At 45.1% G+C, this 19668-nt stretch overlaps 11 non-coding genes across 11 annotated transcripts; all 11 read right to left on the minus strand.

Moving 5' to 3' along the window:
- Positions 1 to 2781: 2781 nt before the first annotated feature.
- LOC141223280 (U2 spliceosomal RNA) lies at positions 2782 to 2972 on the minus strand. The gene has a single exon (XR_012290912.1). It is a non-coding gene; the product is annotated as a U2 spliceosomal RNA (small nuclear RNA).
- A 1115-nt stretch (positions 2973 to 4087) lies between these two features.
- Positions 4088 to 4278, minus strand: LOC141223382 (U2 spliceosomal RNA). The gene has a single exon (XR_012291010.1). It is a non-coding gene; the product is annotated as a U2 spliceosomal RNA (small nuclear RNA).
- A 1115-nt stretch (positions 4279 to 5393) lies between these two features.
- LOC141223387 (U2 spliceosomal RNA) lies at positions 5394 to 5584 on the minus strand. Its single transcript, XR_012291015.1, has one exon. It is a non-coding gene; the product is annotated as a U2 spliceosomal RNA (small nuclear RNA).
- A 1115-nt stretch (positions 5585 to 6699) lies between these two features.
- Positions 6700 to 6885, minus strand: LOC141223506 (U2 spliceosomal RNA). Its single transcript, XR_012291113.1, has one exon. It is a non-coding gene; the product is annotated as a U2 spliceosomal RNA (small nuclear RNA).
- A 4087-nt stretch (positions 6886 to 10972) lies between these two features.
- Positions 10973 to 11163, minus strand: LOC141223281 (U2 spliceosomal RNA). Its single transcript, XR_012290913.1, has one exon. It is a non-coding gene; the product is annotated as a U2 spliceosomal RNA (small nuclear RNA).
- Positions 11164 to 12281: 1118 nt separating this feature from the next.
- On the minus strand, positions 12282 to 12472 carry LOC141223411 (U2 spliceosomal RNA). The gene has a single exon (XR_012291039.1). It is a non-coding gene; the product is annotated as a U2 spliceosomal RNA (small nuclear RNA).
- Positions 12473 to 13587: 1115 nt separating this feature from the next.
- Positions 13588 to 13778, minus strand: LOC141223282 (U2 spliceosomal RNA). Its single transcript, XR_012290914.1, has one exon. It is a non-coding gene; the product is annotated as a U2 spliceosomal RNA (small nuclear RNA).
- A 1115-nt stretch (positions 13779 to 14893) lies between these two features.
- Positions 14894 to 15084, minus strand: LOC141223283 (U2 spliceosomal RNA). Its single transcript, XR_012290915.1, has one exon. It is a non-coding gene; the product is annotated as a U2 spliceosomal RNA (small nuclear RNA).
- Positions 15085 to 16202: 1118 nt separating this feature from the next.
- On the minus strand, positions 16203 to 16393 carry LOC141223284 (U2 spliceosomal RNA). Its single transcript, XR_012290916.1, has one exon. It is a non-coding gene; the product is annotated as a U2 spliceosomal RNA (small nuclear RNA).
- Positions 16394 to 17508: 1115 nt separating this feature from the next.
- LOC141223285 (U2 spliceosomal RNA) lies at positions 17509 to 17699 on the minus strand. Its single transcript, XR_012290917.1, has one exon. It is a non-coding gene; the product is annotated as a U2 spliceosomal RNA (small nuclear RNA).
- Positions 17700 to 18814: 1115 nt separating this feature from the next.
- LOC141223286 (U2 spliceosomal RNA) lies at positions 18815 to 19005 on the minus strand. Its single transcript, XR_012290918.1, has one exon. It is a non-coding gene; the product is annotated as a U2 spliceosomal RNA (small nuclear RNA).
- Positions 19006 to 19668: the final 663 nt, after the last annotated feature.

The following is a 19668-nucleotide window of genomic DNA, read 5'->3' on the forward strand; positions in this document are numbered from 1 at the left end:
CGGAGAAGATGGGTCTACCTCCAGATCTGATACATCCGAAGATGACACACTCCCCAGCAGACTTGTTGCTTCTAATGCCTTTACTTTCCCACCACATGGTATTCCTTCATTATCACTTCTATCCACACTTCTTTTTAGAGATTTTTCTGTGCAGTCCATTTGTACCTGCGCGCAAGGTAAGCTCTGCGACAGGGAATTAGTAGGAGTGGACTCCACTACTTCTGGAATATCACTTTCCCCTCCACAACTACTCCCTTTACTTAGTGGAGAAATTTCTTGCAACATTTGACTCTTCTCTTCTCTCTTCTGATCTTCTTTCTTCTGTTCTTCTATCTTCTTCTTTTAATTCTTATCTTCTTTCTTCTTATCTTCTTTCTTCTGCTCTTCTCTCTTTTTCCTTTCCATCTGTTTCTTTATCTCCATGGCCCTTTTTTCTATGTCCTCTATCCTCTTCTGTTTTTCCTCTTCCTTCTTTCTCTTCCTTTCTTCCAACTTCCTTTCCTCTTCTTCTTGTGATTTTTTAACCCGTTCCTCCTTCTTCTTCTCCTTCATTGCCCGTCCCTCCTCTTCCTCTTTTCTCTTTCTTTCTGTCTCCTCCTTCTCACTCCTTTCTTTCTCCTCTTCCCCTTTTTCCTCTTCAGCAGCAATGCCTGCTTCCACATCGTCTTTAGCTTCTTGTTGCTGTTCTTCAGGCGATGTGTCCATCTCCTCTACATCCTTTTTCTTATTTTTAGGGCACTCATCCATCTGGTGAGGAGTACCCATGCAACTAAAACACTTGTTACATTCTGCATCCAGATGTCCATATTTTTTACACACACGGCAGTAGTGTGGCATCCCTGGGAAGAATAAATAACCGCGGCTATGGTTGATATAAACCTGCGGCGGAGGTCTGGACACGCCCCCCTCCTCATTCGGGTTCTTCCTAAATGATACCACATACACACGTTTCCCGTTCCACACTCCAAACTGTGTTTCCCCGCGTCTCTTAGGGATGATTTTGTCACAATACATTGATAGGTAACTTTCAACCTCAGAGTCTGTAATAAATGGACTAAACAAATGAATCGTCAGTACTTTCATTGAAAACTGAAAAGAGGGGATTACTTTCACCCCCTCCAGCTCTACCTTCTCTTTATTTACTTCATAAAGAGCGTAGGCACTTTCACACTGCGAGGCTTTATTAAGCGTAACATCATAAAGTCCTCGAGAAAAAAAAGATTGAAAGCAAAAAAGATGCTCCTTGTCGATCTTCAAGAGCTTACAAATAACATTGAAAATAAATTGAGAATCTTTCACCTGCCGGTGGTCAGGAGCAACCACGAACCTGATGGTGTCCTTCAGCGGATGCTCCTCCGAGAAATAATCATTCGGGTTGCTTGCTTGATTCTCCTTCCTTCCTCCAGGGTTTCTCCTTGTCTCCATGATTTTCCTCTTCTTTTCCAGATACCAAGGAAAATATCACACACGGATCGCAGCCTCCACGAAGTTCGTCCTCCCTCCAACACACCGTCCTCCGTAAAGAAAAGGCACTGCAGCTTTAGCACCGATTCCCAAAAGCAGCACTGGATATCTCCAAAGGCCAAGAATCGGTTCTGCCACCACAGTAACCTTCAGCCCAATGTCACAACCCACTACAGATCGTGCCAAAAGGCCGAGAAGCGATAACCAGAATTGGTTTCAAACTACGGAGCCACCCAAGGATCCTGAAAAGTCCATTTGTGGAGATGAGCTCCTGGACTCCCGTTAAGAAGACATGTTGTCAACCTCTAGATCCCTTACATGCCTGCACTTTTCGGCTTGCTGCTGCTGCAATCCACGCGTTTTAGATCTGCATAACTCCACCTCTTTAAACACAGCACCTTCACCCCCTGCTGTTCCCACCCGCCTCAACACCGTTGGAAGGGAGGAGAACCAATTAAGGCGGGGGGTGGGGTGGAACGAGCAGCTGTCTACCCTTAGCAGGAGGGCTCCTGATTACATACCTCTCCTGCTGCTGCTGCTGCTGGCTGTCCAGCAGCAGACTGAAGGTGGCTGCTGCTGTGCACAGGTATATAAAGGCTCAGAGCCTATTATGACACGCGCAGCCAGCGTTCCATTGCCACATTCCATCTACTGCAGGCAGGATACCTGGCTGGCTGAATGTCGCTGAGAAGCTCACAGAGACCGCCATAAGCAACAGTTTAACAGAATGCCACAGACTAATCAACCAAACTTTTTGGGTTGGGTTCTCTTTTATAGTCTGCAGGCATTAAATGAAAGAAGTCAGTGTTCCAGCAGAAGGAGACAACGTTTCAGAAAAGGCATTGTAGCAAACCAAAAAAGAAATTTTAAGCGCAGCAGAGTAACCAGCGCACATACCTGTTAGCTCAGGTGAGTTTAAAAGGCTGCTGTTGATAACAAGGGCATTTGCTAAATAGATGGTGTGTGTGCAACAATATACTGAAAGGTCAATTATATTGTGCAGCTTATCTCACCACCTGTAGTTATTTAGGTGAAAGCTCCAAAATGCTTGCCTAATATGTCTGTTTATCCAAAAGGAAGTAAAAAGGGAGAGCTAGAAAGATAGCATTGCATCACATTACATGGCAATGCAATGCACAGTTGCTGAAGTTGAACCAAAATGAGCTTGTAATCTGGCTTCTGCAACTTTGAACATGAAAAATCCAATGAGGAGAAGAAAAGCAAAGCCAAAGAGTCCATCCCAAAATCCGACAAACAAGCAAAATGAACAAAAAACATTGAATTCAATTCTTTCTGATTTTAGAAACTGCATTAAAGAAGGGGTGCACCGGTCCTGGAGATACTGCAATACCAGGTCAATGCGTGGAGTGGACAGAGCAAGCTCTTTTTCCATCTCCCTGTTCTAAAAATCCATTTAATATATGGTCCCCAGATAGGGGACGTATCAGATATTAAACTGATAAGAACAGATACTACACTTGATCTTAGCCAAAAGGCCGAGAAGCGATAACCAGAATTGGTTTCAAACTACGGAGCCACCCAAGGATCCTGAAAAGTCCATTTGTGGAGATGAGCTCCTGGACTCCCGTTAAGAAGACATGTTGTCAACCTCTAGATCCCTTACATGCCTGCACTTTTCGGCTTGCTGCTGCTGCAATCCACGCGTTTTAGATCTGCATAACTCCACCTCTTTAAACACAGCACCTTCACCCCCTGCTGTTCCCACCCGCCTCAACACCGTTGGAAGGGAGGAGAACCAATTAAGGCGGGGGGTGGGGTGGAACGAGCAGCTGTCTACCCTTAGCAGGAGGGCTCCTGATTACATACCTCTCCTGCTGCTGCTGCTGCTGGCTGTCCAGCAGCAGACTGAAGGTGGCTGCTGCTGTGCACAGGTATATAAAGGCTCAGAGCCTATTATGACACGCGCAGCCAGCGTTCCATTGCCACATTCCATCTACTGCAGGCAGGATACCTGGCTGGCTGAATGTCGCTGAGAAGCTCACAGAGACCGCCATAAGCAACAGTTTAACAGAATGCCACAGACTAATCAACCAAACTTTTTGGGTTGGGTTCTCTTTTATAGTCTGCAGGCATTAAATGAAAGAAGTCAGTGTTCCAGCAGAGGGAGACAACGTTTCAGAAAAGGCATTGTAGCAAACCAAAAAAGAAATTTTAAGCGCAGCAGAGTAACCAGCGCACATACCTGTTAGCTCAGGTGAGTTTAAAAGGCTGCTGTTGATAACAAGGGCATTTGCTAAATAGATGGTGTGTGTGCAACAATATACTGAAAGGTCAATTATATTGTGCAGCTTATCTCACCACCTGTAGTTATTTAGGTGAAAGCTCCAAAATGCTTGCCTAATATGTCTGTTTATCCAAAAGGAAGTAAAAAGGGAGAGCTAGAAAGATAGCATTGCATCACATTACATGGCAATGCAATGCACAGTTGCTGAAGTTGAACCAAAATGAGCTTGTAATCTGGCTTCTGCAACTTTGAACATGAAAAATCCAATGAGGAGAAGAAAAGCAAAGCCAAAGAGTCCATCCCAAAATCCGACAAACAAGCAAAATGAACAAAAAACATTGAATTCAATTCTTTCTGATTTTAGAAACTGCATTAAAGAAGGGGTGCACCGGTCCTGGAGATACTGCAATACCAGGTCAATACGTGGAGTGGACAGAGCAAGCTCTTTTTCCATCTCCCTGTTCTAAAAATCCATTTAATATATGGTCCCCAGATAGGGGACGTATCAGATATTAAACTGATAAGAACAGATACTACACTTGATCTTAGCCAAAAGGCCGAGAAGCGATAACCAGAATTGGTTTCAAACTACGGAGCCACCCAAGGATCCTGAAAAGTCCATTTGTGGAGATGAGCTCCTGGACTCCCGTTAAGAAGACATGTTGTCAACCTCTAGATCCCTTACATGCCTGCACTTTTCGGCTTGCTGCTGCTGCAATCCACGCGTTTTAGATCTGCATAACTCCACCTCTTTAAACACAGCACCTTCACCCCCTGCTGTTCCCACCCGCCTCAACACCGTTGGAAGGGAGGAGAACCAATTAAGGCGGGGGGTGGGGTGGAACGAGCAGCTGTCTACCCTTAGCAGGAGGGCTCCTGATTACATACCTCTCCTGCTGCTGCTGCTGCTGGCTGTCCAGCAGCAGACTGAAGGTGGCTGCTGCTGTGCACAGGTATATAAAGGCTCAGAGCCTATTATGACACGCGCAGCCAGCGTTCCATTGCCACATTCCATCTACTGCAGGCAGGATACCTGGCTGGCTGAATGTCGCTGAGAAGCTCACAGAGACCGCCATAAGCAACAGTTTAACAGAATGCCACAGACTAATCAACCAAACTTTTTGGGTTGGGTTCTCTTTTATAGTCTGCAGGCATTAAATGAAAGAAGTCAGTGTTCCAGCAGAGGGAGACAACGTTTCAGAAAAGGCATTGTAGCAAACCAAAAAAGAAATTTTAAGCGCAGCAGAGTAACCAGCGCACATACCTGTTAGCTCAGGTGAGTTTAAAAGGCTGCTGTTGATAACAAGGGCATTTGCTAAATAGATGGTGTGTGTGCAACAATATACTGAAAGGTCAATTATATTGTGCAGCTTATCTCACCACCTGTAGTTATTTAGGTGAAAGCTCCAAAATGCTTGCCTAATATGTCTGTTTATCCAAAAGGAAGTAAAAAGGGAGAGCTAGAAAGATAGCATTGCATCACATTACATGGCAATGCAATGCACAGTTGCTGAAGTTGAACCAAAATGAGCTTGTAATCTGGCTTCTGCAACTTTGAACATGAAAAATCCAATGAGGAGAAGAAAAGCAAAGCCAAAGAGTCCATCCCAAAATCCGACAAACAAGCAAAATGAACAAAAAACATTGAATTCAATTCTTTCTGATTTTAGAAACTGCATTAAAGAAGGGGTGCACCGGTCCTGGAGATACTGCAATACCAGGTCAATGCGTGGAGTGGACTGAGCAAGCTCTTTTTCCATCTCCCTGTTCTAAAAATCCATTTAATATATGGTCCCCAGATAGGGGACGTATCAGATATTAAACTGATAAGAACAGATACTACACTTGATCTTAGCCAAAAGGCCGAGAAGCGATAACCAGAATTGGTTTCAAACTACGGAGCCACCCAAGGATCCTGAAAAGTCCATTTGTGGAGATGAGCTCCTGGACTCCCGTTAAGAAGACATGTTGTCAACCTCTAGATCCCTTACATGCCTGCACTTTTCGGCTTGCTGCTGCTGCAATCCACGCGTTTTAGATCTGCATAACTCCACCTCTTTAAACACAGCACCTTCACCCCCTGCTGTTCCCACCCGCCTCAACACCGTTGGAAGGGAGGAGAACCAATTAAGGCGGGGGGTGGGGTGGAACGAGCAGCTGTCTACCCTTAGCAGGAGGGCTCCTGATTACATACCTCTCCTGCTGCTGCTGCTGCTGGCTGTCCAGCAGCAGACTGAAGGTGGCTGCTGCTGTGCACAGGTATATAAAGGCTCAGAGCCTATTATGACACGCGCAGCCAGCATTCCATTGCCACATTCCATCTACTGCAGGCAGGATACCTGGCTGGCTGAATGTCGCTGAGAAGCTCACAGAGACCGCCATAAGCAACAGTTTAACAGAATGCCACAGACTAATCAACCAAACTTTTTGGGTTGGGTTCTCTTTTATAGTCTGCAGGCATTAAATGAAAGAAGTCAGTGTTCCAGCAGAGGGAGACAACGTTTCAGAAAAGGCATTGTAGCAAACCAAAAAAGAAATTTTAAGCGCAGCAGAGTAACCAGCGCACATACCTGTTAGCTCAGGTGAGTTTAAAAGGCTGCTGTTGATAACAAGGGCATTTGCTAAATAGATGGTGTGTGTGCAACAATATACTGAAAGGTCAATTATATTGTGCAGCTTATCTCACCACCTGTAGTTATTTAGGTGAAAGCTCCAAAATGCTTGCCTAATATGTCTGTTTATCCAAAAGGAAGTAAAAAGGGAGAGCTAGAAAGATAGCATTGCATCACATTACATGGCAATGCAATGCACAGTTGCTGAAGTTGAACCAAAATGAGCTTGTAATCTGGCTTCTGCAACTTTGAACATGAAAAATCCAATGAGGAGAAGAAAAGCAAAGCCAAAGAGTCCATCCCAAAATCCGACAAACAAGCAAAATGAACAAAAAACATTGAATTCAATTCTTTCTGATTTTAGAAACTGCATTAAAGAAGGGGTGCACCGGTCCTGGAGATACTGCAATACCAGGTCAATGCGTGGAGTGGACAGAGCAAGCTCTTTTTCCATCTCCCTGTTCTAAAAATCCATTTAATATATGGTCCCCAGATAGGGGACGTATCAGATATTAAACTGATAAGAACAGATTTTTTTTTTTTTTTTTTCCATAACACTCAGATTACAAGTACCATCTCGATTCCATACTTCTGAAAACGGTGATGGACCAAATCCATCATCGTGTCATTTTAAAACAAAAAAACATTATTTAATGCATATACAAAAAAAACAAAACAACAACCAGTATTTCCTCTCAGACACATAATATATAGAGGAAGGAAACAAAACACATTACTGCATTCCTCCCTTCAACGCATAATATGTTAGATACTCCAACAGTCCTTTCTCTTGCGAGAAAGATTCAAAGTTTGTATTCACATAATCTATCCATGTCCTTCCCACCTTATAGGTTTCAAAAAACCTCTCTTTATTTGCCTTCACACTTGCGATTACCTTTGGAAAAAAAGCTTCAAAACACACACCACTTCCCTTCATTTCCGCAATTCCTTTTTTAACTTTGTCCATTTCTTTATCAGCTTCCTCCTCTTCTGTTTGCCTCTGAACCTCTACCGTCTTCTTTTTTTCTTTCTTTTCCGCCTTTGCACTTTCCATCTTCTCCTTATTACTCTTTCTCTTTGGGCATTCCTTAAACCTATGCCCAATTTCCATACACAGGTTACACTTATTCCTTTCTACTGGACATGATTTAGAAACATGTCCTTCCGCTTTACACTTCCAACACTTTTCTGCAGTACAGTCTTCACGTTTATGACCATATACCTCACAAATTGAACAAAAGGAATCCATCCCATTAAAGAATAAATTCCCACTTACTTTACCAAGCTTAAACCTTTGAGGCGGGTAGGAAAAACTCCTATCCTTGTTCATGTTAAATTCCACAAAAAATTTCCACTTTCCCGTCCATACTCCGAATTCATTCATTACTTTACCTTTTGATACTACAGACTTGGCAAAACCACTCAAAAACGTGACAATGTCCTCTTCTGGAACCAGTGGTGAAAACATCTTCACTGTCACCATCTTTTCACTACTAAATACGTGACGTTGAAACCGAATTCCAACAAACTTCTCATGTCTCAATTCATCAAAAGAATCCATATAGTTCTCCAAAATCTTCCTAGACTCAAAAAACACGTCATAGACACCCTTTTGGGGATAATCCATAACTGCCACGATGTCTTCTTTTTTCACCTTTGCGACACCCAAGATGATCTCCTTCATAATAAACCGAAAGTCCTTAACCTTCTGACAGTCTCTCCGGACAAAAATCCGGAAAGCGGTCTCCACACGTGCATGTTCTGGAACCTCCAACTTCGGCCACAACTCCGCCTCTGTTGCCATGATTCTCCAACAGAATGAGCGTAATCTCCACTCCAACACACAGAAGGAGCGAGTATGATCACTTCCCGTTGTCTGGGGACTAAGCCGACACGCCTATAGCAGCAAGGGGGTGAAGTCCCCACAATTAGGTAAGGACGATCCCCCAAGGCCGACGAGCCAGGTACCCCAGACACCTCCAACCAAAACCAAGGCAGCAATCGCTAAATCACTGCACTTGATCTTAGCCAAAAGGCCGAGAAGCGATAACCAGAATTGGTTTCAAACTACGGAGCCACCCAAGGATCCTGAAAAGTCCATTTGTGGAGATGAGCTCCTGGACTCCCGTTAAGAAGACATGTTGTCAACCTCTAGATCCCTTATGTGATGAACCTGTAGCCGCCATCTTGGTAATGATAAATCATATCCAGGGATGGCCACACTTCAGCAGCCCCCACCCTTGGGACCTTCTGTTAAAACGTCAACTAGATAGTTTCCCCCCATCCAGGCTCCTGTAAGATAAGAAGCCTACTTAACACTTGAATGCTAGGAGCTTCAAAGACTTCGAGAGGAAACACAGCCAGCAGGGGGGGGTGCTTCGTCTATCTGTACCTGACCATTTGTCCCATAGGACTAGTTTCTTTGTCTGTCACAAGCATGGAGGCATAAGATATAGAAACATGAAAAGTACACGCATGTTGCATGGGATGGGCCAATAAAAAAATATCACGGCGTCCCGGAGCCATTGCGCACACAAGCCTCCGCGGTAGACGTTTGTACGTGCTCTGGAAGCCAAGATATAGCGCTGAGCCATTCCTGAGGACCGTATGGTATCATAATTGATATCAAAAGGTCGGTTACGGCGGCCCGAATCCATGGGAACCCCTGGGGGTATCATGAGACCATCCCAGAAGAAGTTATTGGGTTCCATAGAATTTGGGCTTCTGATCGAAGTTAGACCTGAGGGTGGAGACTGAGTCAGCTGACCTCACCAGCAGTGGGCGGGACAGGGCAGGTAAGATAGCAGGACAGACAAGAGACAAGTCAGTCTTGACCCAAGAGTGGTGTGCTGAACATCTGAGCACCAGCTGAGGCCACCAAGGGGAGGAGCAGTTTGACCATGCGGTGGTAGGCCTCAGCCTGTAACAAAGAACCGTGCCTGCGATCGCAGAATCCTCTCCCTGCGTCACAAGAAAATCAAGAAACCGGTAACTGATATGCTGTGGTGATTCTGTGTGTTGTATTCCATTGTTGTATAGTTTAGCCTGACCTTATACCTGTGTATATTTAGTTGTATATCGTGTATCTAGTGTATTATTATAATCAATTACCTCAAGTAATTGTGGGCCTGCCTTTTATTCTGCATAACGAACGCACGTCCGTGTGAGCTCGGCTCAAGCCAAAACGCTACCCAGGGTTGGTTCCTGACCCGATATAGGCCCATTCACGGACTGGGCGTATATCTAAAATAGGGACTGGTGGCAGCATACCAACTGGGGATTGGGGAAGGCTGGTAGTGACGGTCGGAGGTTCAGATATATATATTCCTGGCGCGGCCAAGGAAGATATATATACCGCCCTCACTACAGAGGGCCCCGATACCCAGTAGGTTACAGGACAGTCTCCCTGGCGACCGCTTATCCTAGGTGCAGTTCCTTGACTGACCTGAGGCTAAGAGGGCGCTAGCGAGTTGTGCTGTGTAGTGACGTTACGGTTTAGTGACGTTGAAGGGATAACACACTACCGTGTTCCCTGCGCTGGTTGCAGCTACCTGGCACTACTTTCTCTAGGTGCAGTACCTTGACTGACCTGAGAGGTAAGGGGGCGCCAGAGAGCTGCACCCACCGGCCGGCTTTCATCACACCTTACATGCCTGCACTTTTCGGCTTGCTGCTGCTGCAATCCACGCGTTTTAGATCTGCATAACTCCACCTCTTTAAACACAGCACCTTCACCCCCTGCTGTTCCCACCCGCCTCAACACCGTTGGAAGGGAGGAGAACCAATTAAGGCGGGGGGTGGGGTGGAACGAGCAGCTGTCTACCCTTAGCAGGAGGGCTCCTGATTACATACCTCTCCTGCTGCTGCTGCTGCTGCTGGCTGTCCAGCAGCAGACTGAAGGTGGCTGCTGCTGTGCACAGGTATATAAAGGCTCAGAGCCTATTATGACACGCGCAGCCAGCGTTCCATTGCCACATTCCATCTACTGCAGGCAGGATACCTGGCTGGCTGAATGTCGCTGAGAAGCTCACAGAGACCGCCATAAGCAACAGTTTAACAGAATGCCACAGACTAATCAACCAAACCTTTTGGGTTGGGTTCTCTTTTATAGTCTGCAGGCATTAAATGAAAGAAGTCAGTGTTCCAGCAGAGGGAGACAACGTTTCAGAAAAGGCATTGTAGCAAACCAAAAAAGAAATTTTAAGCGCAGCAGAGTAACCAGCGCACATACCTGTTAGCTCAGGTGAGTTTAAAAGGCTGCTGTTGATAACAAGGGCATTTGCTAAATAGATGGTGTGTGTGCAACAATATACTGAAAGGTCAATTATATTGTGCAGCTTATCTCACCACCTGTAGTTATTTAGGTGAAAGCTCCAAAATGCTTGCCTAATATGTCTGTTTATCCAAAAGGAAGTAAAAAGGGAGAGCTAGAAAGATAGCATTGCATCACATTACATGGCAATGCAATGCACAGTTGCTGAAGTTGAACCAAAATGAGCTTGTAATCTGGCTTCTGCAACTTTGAACATGAAAAATCCAATGAGGAGAAGAAAAGCAAAGCCAAAGAGTCCATCCCAAAATCCGACAAACAAGCAAAATGAACAAAAAACATTGAATTCAATTCTTTCTGATTTTAGAAACTGCATTAAAGAAGGGGTGCACCGGTCCTGGAGATACTGCAATACCAGGTCAATGCGTGGAGTGGACAGAGCAAGCTCTTTTTCCATCTCCCTGTTCTAAAAATCCATTTAATATATGGTCCCCAGATAGGGGACGTATCAGATATTAAACTGATAAGAACAGATACTACACTTGATCTTAGCCAAAAGGCCGAGAAGCGATAACCAGAATTGGTTTCAAACTACGGAGCCACCCAAGGATCCTGAAAAGTCCATTTGTGGAGATGAGCTCCTGGACTCCCGTTAAGAAGACATGTTGTCAACCTCTAGATCCCTTACATGCCTGCACTTTTCGGCTTGCTGCTGCTGCAATCCACGCGTTTTAGATCTGCATAACTCCACCTCTTTAAACACAGCACCTTCACCCCCTGCTGTTCCCACCCGCCTCAACACCGTTGGAAGGGAGGAGAACCAATTAAGGTGGGGGGTGGGGTGGAACGAGCAGCTGTCTACCCTTAGCAGGAGGGCTCCTGATTACATACCTCTCCTGCTGCTGCTGCTGCTGCTGGCTGTCCAGCAGCAGACTGAAGGTGGCTGCTGCTGTGCACAGGTATATAAAGGCTCAGAGCCTATTATGACACGCGCAGCCAGCGTTCCATTGCCACATTCCATCTACTGCAGGCAGGATACCTGGCTGGCTGAATGTCGCTGAGAAGCTCACAGAGACCGCCATAAGCAACAGTTTAACAGAATGCCACAGACTAATCAACCAAACTTTTTGGGTTGGGTTCTCTTTTATAGTCTGCAGGCATTAAATGAAAGAAGTCAGTGTTCCAGCAGAGGGAGACAACGTTTCAGAAAAGGCATTGTAGCAAACCAAAAAAGAAATTTTAAGCGCAGCAGAGTAACCAGCGCACATACCTGTTAGCTCAGGTGAGTTTAAAAGGCTGCTGTTGATAACAAGGGCATTTGCTAAATAGATGGTGTGTGTGCAACAATATACAGAAAGGTCCATTATATTGTGCAGCTTATCTCACCACCTGTAGTTATTTAGGTGAAAGCTCCAAAATGCTTGCCTAATATGTCTGTTTATCCAAAAGGAAGTAAAAAGGGAGAGCTAGAAAGATAGCATTGCATCACATTACATGGCAATGCAATGCACAGTTGCTGAAGTTGAACCAAAATGAGCTTGTAATCTGGCTTCTGCAACTTTGAACATGAAAAATCCAATGAGGAGAAGAAAAGCAAAGCCAAAGAGTCCATCCCAAAATCCGACAAACAAGCAAAATGAACAAAAAACATTGAATTCAATTCTTTCTGATTTTAGAAACTGCATTAAAGAAGGGGTGCACCGGTCCTGGAGATACTGCAATACCAGGTCAATGCGTGGAGTGGACAGAGCAAGCTCTTTTTCCATCTCCCTGTTCTAAAAATCCATTTAATATATGGTCCCCAGATAGGGGACGTATCAGATATTAAACTGATACGAACAGATACTACACTTGATCTTAGCCAAAAGGCCGAGAAGCGATAACCAGAATTGGTTTCAAACTACGGAGCCACCCAAGGATCCTGAAAAGTCCATTTGTGGAGATGAGCTCCTGGACTCCCGTTAAGAAGACATGTTGTCAACCTCTAGATCCCTTACATGCCTGCACTTTTCGGCTTGCTGCTGCTGCAATCCACGCGTTTTAGATCTGCATAACTCCACCTCTTTAAACACAGCACCTTCACCCCCTGCTGTTCCCACCCGCCTCAACACCGTTGGAAGGGAGGAGAACCAATTAAGGCGGGGGGTGGGGTGGAACGAGCAGCTGTCTACCCTTAGCAGGAGGGCTCCTGATTACATACCTCTCCTGCTGCTGCTGCTGCTGGCTGTCCAGCAGCAGACTGAAGGTGGCTGCTGCTGTGCACAGGTATATAAAGGCTCAGAGCCTATTATGACACGCGCAGCCAGCGTTCCATTGCCACATTCCATCTACTGCAGGCAGGATACCTGGCTGGCTGAATGTCGCTGAGAAGCTCACAGAGACCGCCATAAGCAACAGTTTAACAGAATGCCACAGACTAATCAACCAAACTTTTTGGGTTGGGTTCTCTTTTATAGTCTGCAGGCATTAAATGAAAGAAGTCAGTGTTCCAGCAGAGGGAGACAACGTTTCAGAAAAGGCATTGTAGCAAACCAAAAAAGAAATTTTAAGCGCAGCAGAGTAACCAGCGCACATACCTGTTAGCTCAGGTGAGTTTAAAAGGCTGCTGTTGATAACAAGGGCATTTGCTAAATAGATGGTGTGTGTGCAACAATATACTGAAAGGTCAATTATATTGTGCAGCTTATCTCACCACCTGTAGTTATTTAGGTGAAAGCTCCAAAATGCTTGCCTAATATGTCTGTTTATCCAAAAGGAAGTAAAAAGGGAGAGCTAGAAAGATAGCATTGCATCACATTACATGGCAATGCAATGCACAGTTGCTGAAGTTGAACCAAAATGAGCTTGTAATCTGGCTTCTGCAACTTTGAACATGAAAAATCCAATGAGGAGAAGAAAAGCAAAGCCAAAGAGTCCATCCCAAAATCCGACAAACAAGCAAAATGAACAAAAAACATTGAATTCAATTCTTTCTGATTTTAGAAACTGCATTAAAGAAGGGGTGCACCGGTCCTGGAGATACTGCAATACCAGGTCAATGCGTGGAGTGGACAGAGCAAGCTCTTTTTCCATCTCCCTGTTCTAAAAATCCATTTAATATATGGTCCCCAGATAGGGGACGTATCAGATATTAAACTGATAAGAACAGATACTACACTTGATCTTAGCCAAAAGGCCGAGAAGCGATAACCAGAATTGGTTTCAAACTACGGAGCCACCCAAGGATCCTGAAAAGTCCATTTGTGGAGATGAGCTCCTGGACTCCCGTTAAGAAGACATGTTGTCAACCTCTAGATCCCTTACATGCCTGCACTTTTCGGCTTGCTCCTGCTGCAATCCACGCGTTTTAGATCTGCATAACTCCACCTCTTTAAACACAGCACCTTCACCCCCTGCTGTTCCCACCCGCCTCAACACCGTTGGAAGGGAGGAGAACCAATTAAGGCGGGGGGTGGGGTGGAACGAGCAGCTGTCTACCCTTAGCAGGAGGGCTCCTGATTACATACCTCTCCTGCTGCTGCTGCTGCTGGCTGTCCAGCAGCAGACTGAAGGTGGCTGCTGCTGTGCACAGGTATATAAAGGCTCAGAGCCTATTATGACACGCGCAGCCAGCGTTCCATTGCCACATTCCATCTACTGCAGGCAGGATACCTGGCTGGCTGAATGTCGCTGAGAAGCTCACAGAGACCGCCATAAGCAACAGTTTAACAGAATGCCACAGACTAATCAACCAAACTTTTTGGGTTGGGTTCTCTTTTATAGTCTGTAGGCATTAAATGAAAGAAGTCAGTGTTCCAGCAGAGGGAGACAACGTTTCAGAAAAGGCATTGTAGCAAACCAAAAAAGAAATTTTAAGCGCAGCAGAGTAACCAGTGCACATACCTGTTAGCTCAGGTGAGTTTAAAAGGCTGCTGTTGATAACAAGGGCATTTGCTAAATAGATGGTGTGTGTGCAACAATATACTGAAAGGTCAATTATATTGTGCAGCTTATCTCACCACCTGTAGTTATTTAGGTGAAAGCTCCAAAATGCTTGCCTAATATGTCTGTTTATCCAAAAGGAAGTAAAAAGGGAGAGCTAGAAAGATAGCATTGCATCACATTACATGGCAATGCAATGCACAGTTGCTGAAGTTGAACCAAAATGAGCTTGTAATCTGGCTTCTGCAACTTTGAACATGAAAAATCCAATGAGGAGAAGAAAAGCAAAGCCAAAGAGTCCATCCCAAAATCCGACAAACAAGCAAAATGAACAAAAAACATTGAATTCAATTCTTTCTGATTTTAGAAACTGCATTAAAGAAGGGGTGCACCGGTCCTGGAGATACTGCAATACCAGGTCAATGCGTGGAGTGGACAGAGCAAGCTCTTTTTCCATCTCCCTGTTCTAAAAATCCATTTAATATATGGTCCCCAGATAGGGGACGTATCAGATATTAAACTGATAAGAACAGATACTACACTTGATCTTAGCCAAAAGGCCGAGAAGCGATAATCAGAATTGGTTTCAAACTACGGAGCCACCCAAGGATCCTGAAAAGTCCATTTGTGGAGATGAGCTCCTGGACTCCCGTTAAGAAGACATGTTGTCAACCTCTAGATCCCTTACATGCCTGCACTTTTCGGCTTGCTGCTGCTGCAATCCACGCGTTTTAGATCTGCATAACTCCACCTCTTTAAACACAGCACCTTCACCCCCTGCTGTTCCCACCCGCCTCAACACCGTTGGAAGGGAGGAGAACCAATTAAGGCGGGGGGTGGGGTGGAACGAGCAGCTGTCTACCCTTAGCAGGAGGGCTCCTGATTACATACCTCTCCTGCTGCTGCTGCTGCTGCTGGCTGTCCAGCAGCAGACTGAAGGTGGCTGCTGCTGTGCACAGGTATATAAAGGCTCAGAGCCTATTATGACACGCGCAGCCAGCGTTCCATTGCCACATTCCATCTACTGCAGGCAGGATACCTGGCTGGCTGAATGTCGCTGAGAAGCTCACAGAGACCGCCATAAGCAACAGTTTAACAGAATGCCACAGACTAATCAACCAAACTTTTTGGGTTGGGTTCTCTTTTATAGTCTGCAGGCATTAAATGAAAGAAGTCAGTGTTCCAGCAGAGGGAGACAACGTTTCAGAAAAGGCATTGTAGCAAACCAAAAAAGAAATTTTAAGCGCAGCAGAGTAACCAGCGCACATACCTGTTAGCTCAGGTGAGTTTAAAAGGCTGCTGTTGATAACAAGGGCATTTGCTAAATAGATGGTGTGTGTGCAACAATATACTGAAAGGTCAATTATATTGTGCAGCTTATCTCACCACCTGTAGTTATTTAGGTGAAAGCTCCAAAATGCTTGCCTAATATGTCTGTTTATCCAAAAGGAAGTAAAAAGGGAGAGCTAGAAAGATAGCATTGCATCACATTACATGGCAATGCAATGCACAGTTGCTGAAGTTGAACCAAAATGAGCTTGTAATCTGGCTTCTGCAACTTTGAACATGAAAAATCCAATGAGGAGAAGAAAAGCAAAGCCAAAGAGTCCATCCCAAAATCCGACAAACAAGCAAAATGAACAAAAAACATTGAATTCAATTCTTTCTGATTTTAGAAACTGCATTAAAGAAGGGGTGCACCGGTCCTGGAGATACTGCAATACCAGGTCAATGCGTGGAGTGGACAGAGCAAGCTCTTTTTCCATCTCCCTGTTCTAAAAATCCATTTAATATATGGTCCCCAGATAGGGGACGTATCAGATATTAAACTGATAAGAACAGATACTACACTTGATCTTAGCCAAAAGGCCGAGAAGCGATAACCAGAATTGGTTTCAAACTACGGAGCCACCCAAGGATCCTGAAAAGTCCATTTGTGGAGATGAGCTCCTGGACTCCCGTTAAGAAGACATGTTGTCAACCTCTAGATCCCTTACATGCCTGCACTTTTCGGCTTGCTGCTGCTGCAATCCACGCGTTTTAGATCTGCATAACTCCACCTCTTTAAACACAGCACCTTCACCCCCTGCTGTTCCCACCCGCCTCAACACCGTTGGAAGGGAGGAGAACCAATTAAGGCGGGGGGTGGGGTGGAACGAGCAGCTGTCTACCCTTAGCAGGAGGGCTCCTGATTACATACCTCTCCTGCTGCTGCTGCTGCTGGCTGTCCAGCAGCAGACTGAAGGTGGCTGCTGCTGTGCACAGGTATATAAAGGCTCAGAGCCTATTATGACACGCGCAGCCAGCGTTCCATTGCCACATTCCATCTACTGCAGGCAGGATACCTGGCTGGCTGAATGTCGCTGAGAAGCTCACAGAGACCGCCATAAGCAACAGTTTAACAGAATGCCACAGACTAATCAACCAAACTTTTTGGGTTGGGTTCTCTTTTATAGTCTGCAGGCATTAAATGAAAGAAGTCAGTGTTCCAGCAGAGGGAGACAACGTTTCAGAAAAGGCATTGTAGCAAACCAAAAAAGAAATTTTAAGCGCAGCAGAGTAACCAGCGCACATACGTGTTAGCTCAGGTGAGTTTAAAAGGCTGCTGTTGATAACAAGGGCATTTGCTAAATAGATGGTGTGTGTGCAACAATATACTGAAAGGTCAATTATATTGTGCAGCTTATCTCACCACCTGTAGTTATTTAGGTGAAAGCTCCAAAATGCTTGCCTAATATGTCTGTTTATCGAAAAGGAAGTAAAAAGGGAGAGCTAGAAAGATAGCATTGCATCACATTACATGGCAATGCAATGCACAGTTGCTGAAGTTGAACCAAAATGAGCTTGTAATCTGGCTTCTGCAACTTTGAACATGAAAAATCCAATGAGGAGAAGAAAAGCAAAGCCAAAGAGTCCATCCCAAAATCCGACAAACAAGCAAAATGAACAAAAAACATTGAATTCAATTCTTTCTGATTTTAGAAACTGCATTAAAGAAGGGGTGCACCGGTCCTGGAGATACTGCAATACCAGGTCAATGCGTGGAGTGGACAGAGCAAGCTCTTTTTCCATCTCCCTGTTCTAAAAATCCATTTAATATATGGTCCCCAGATAGGGGACGTATCAGATATTAAACTGATAAGAACAGATACTACACTTGATCTTAGCCAAAAGGCCGAGAAGCGATAACCAGAATTGGTTTCAAACTACGGAGCCACCCAAGGATCCTGAAAAGTCCATTTGTGGAGATGAGCTCCTGGACTCCCGTTAAGAAGACATGTTGTCAACATCTAGATCCCTTACATGCCTGCACTTTTCGGCTTGCTGCTGCTGCAATCCACGCGTTTTAGATCTGCATAACTCCACCTCTTTAAACACAGCACCTTCACCCCCTGCTGTTCCCACCCGCCTCAACACCGTTGGAAGGGAGGAGAACCAATTAAGGCGGGGGGTGGGGTGGAACGAGCAGCTGTCTACCCTTAGCAGGAGGGCTCCTGATTACATACCTCTCCTGCTGCTGCTGCTGCTGGCTGTCCAGCAGCAGACTGAAGGTGGCTGCTGCTGTGCACAGGTATATAAAGGCTCAGAGCCTATTATGACACGCGCAGCCAGCGTTCCATTGCCACATTCCATCTACTGCAGGCAGGATACCTGGCTGGCTGAATGTCGCTGAGAAGCTCACAGAGACCGCCATAAGCAACAGTTTAACAGAATGCCACAGACTAATCAACCAAACTTTTTGGGTTGGGTTCTCTTTTATAGTCTGCAGGCATTAAATGAAAGAAGTCAGTGTTCCAGCAGAGGGAGACAACGTTTCAGAAAAGGCATTGTAGCAAACCAAAAAAGAAATTTTAAGCGCAGCAGAGTAACCAGCGCACATACCTGTTAGCTCAGGTGAGTTTAAAAGGCTGCTGTTGATAACAAGGGCATTTGCTAAATAGATGGTGTGTGTGCAACAATATACTGAAAGGTCAATTATATTGTGCAGCTTATCTCACCACCTGTAGTTATTTAGGTGAAAGCTCCAAAATGCTTGCCTAATATGTCTGTTTATCCAAAAGGAAGTAAAAAGGGAGAGCTAGAAAGATAGCATTGCATCACATTACATGGCAATGCAATGCACAGTTGCTGAAGTTGAACCAAAATGAGCTTGTAATCTGGCTTCTGCAACTTTGAACATGAAAAATCCAATGAGGAGAAGAAAAGCAAAGCCAAAGAGTCCATCCCAAAATCCGACAAACAAGCAAAATGAACAAAAAACATTGAATTCAATTCTTTCTGATTTTAGAAACTGCATTAAAGAAGGGGTGCACCGGTCCTGGAGATACTGCAATACCAGGTCAATGCGTGGAGTGGACAGAGCAAGCTCTTTTTCCATCTCCCTGTTCTAAAAATCCATTTAATATATGGTCCCCAGATAGGGGACGTATCAGATATTAAACTGATAAGAACAGATACTACACTTGATCTTAGCCAAAAGGCCGAGAAGCGATAACCAGAATTGGTTTCAAACTACGGAGCCACCCAAGGATCCTGAAAAGTCCATTTGTGGAGATGAGCTCCTGGACTCCCGTTAAGAAGACATGTTGTCAACCTCTAGATCCCTTACATGCCTGCACTTTTCGGCTTGCTGCTGCTGCAATCCACGCGTTTTAGATCTGCATAACTCCACCTCTTTAAACACAGCACCTTCACCCCCTGCTGTTCCCACCCGCCTCAACACCGTTGGAAGGGAGGAGAACCAATTAAGGCGGGGGGTGGGGTGGAACGAGCAGCTGTCCACCCTTAGCAGGAGGGCTCCTGATTACATACCTCTCCTGCTGCTGCTGCTGCTGGCTGTCCAGCAGCAGACTGAAGGTGGCTGCTGCTGTGCACAGGTATATAAAGGCTCAGAGCCTATTATGACACGCGCAGCCAGCGTTCCATTGCCACATTCCATCTACTGCAGGCAGGATACCTGGCTGGCTGAATGTCGCTGAGAAGCTCACAGAGACCGCCATAAGCAACAGTTTAACAGAATGCCACAGACTAATCAACCAAACTTTTTGGGTTGGGTTCTCTTTTATAGTCTGCAGGCATTAAATGAAAGAAGTCAGTGTTCCAGCAGAGGGAGACAACGTTTCAGAAAAGGCATTGTAGCAAACCAAAAAAGAAAT

The sequence above is a fragment of the Phyllobates terribilis genome, unplaced genomic scaffold (assembly GCF_046119375.1).
Source record: "Phyllobates terribilis strain yellow unplaced genomic scaffold, ASM4611937v1 Scaffold_376__1_contigs__length_1858288, whole genome shotgun sequence".
Lineage (NCBI taxonomy): Eukaryota > Metazoa > Chordata > Amphibia > Anura > Dendrobatidae > Phyllobates > Phyllobates terribilis.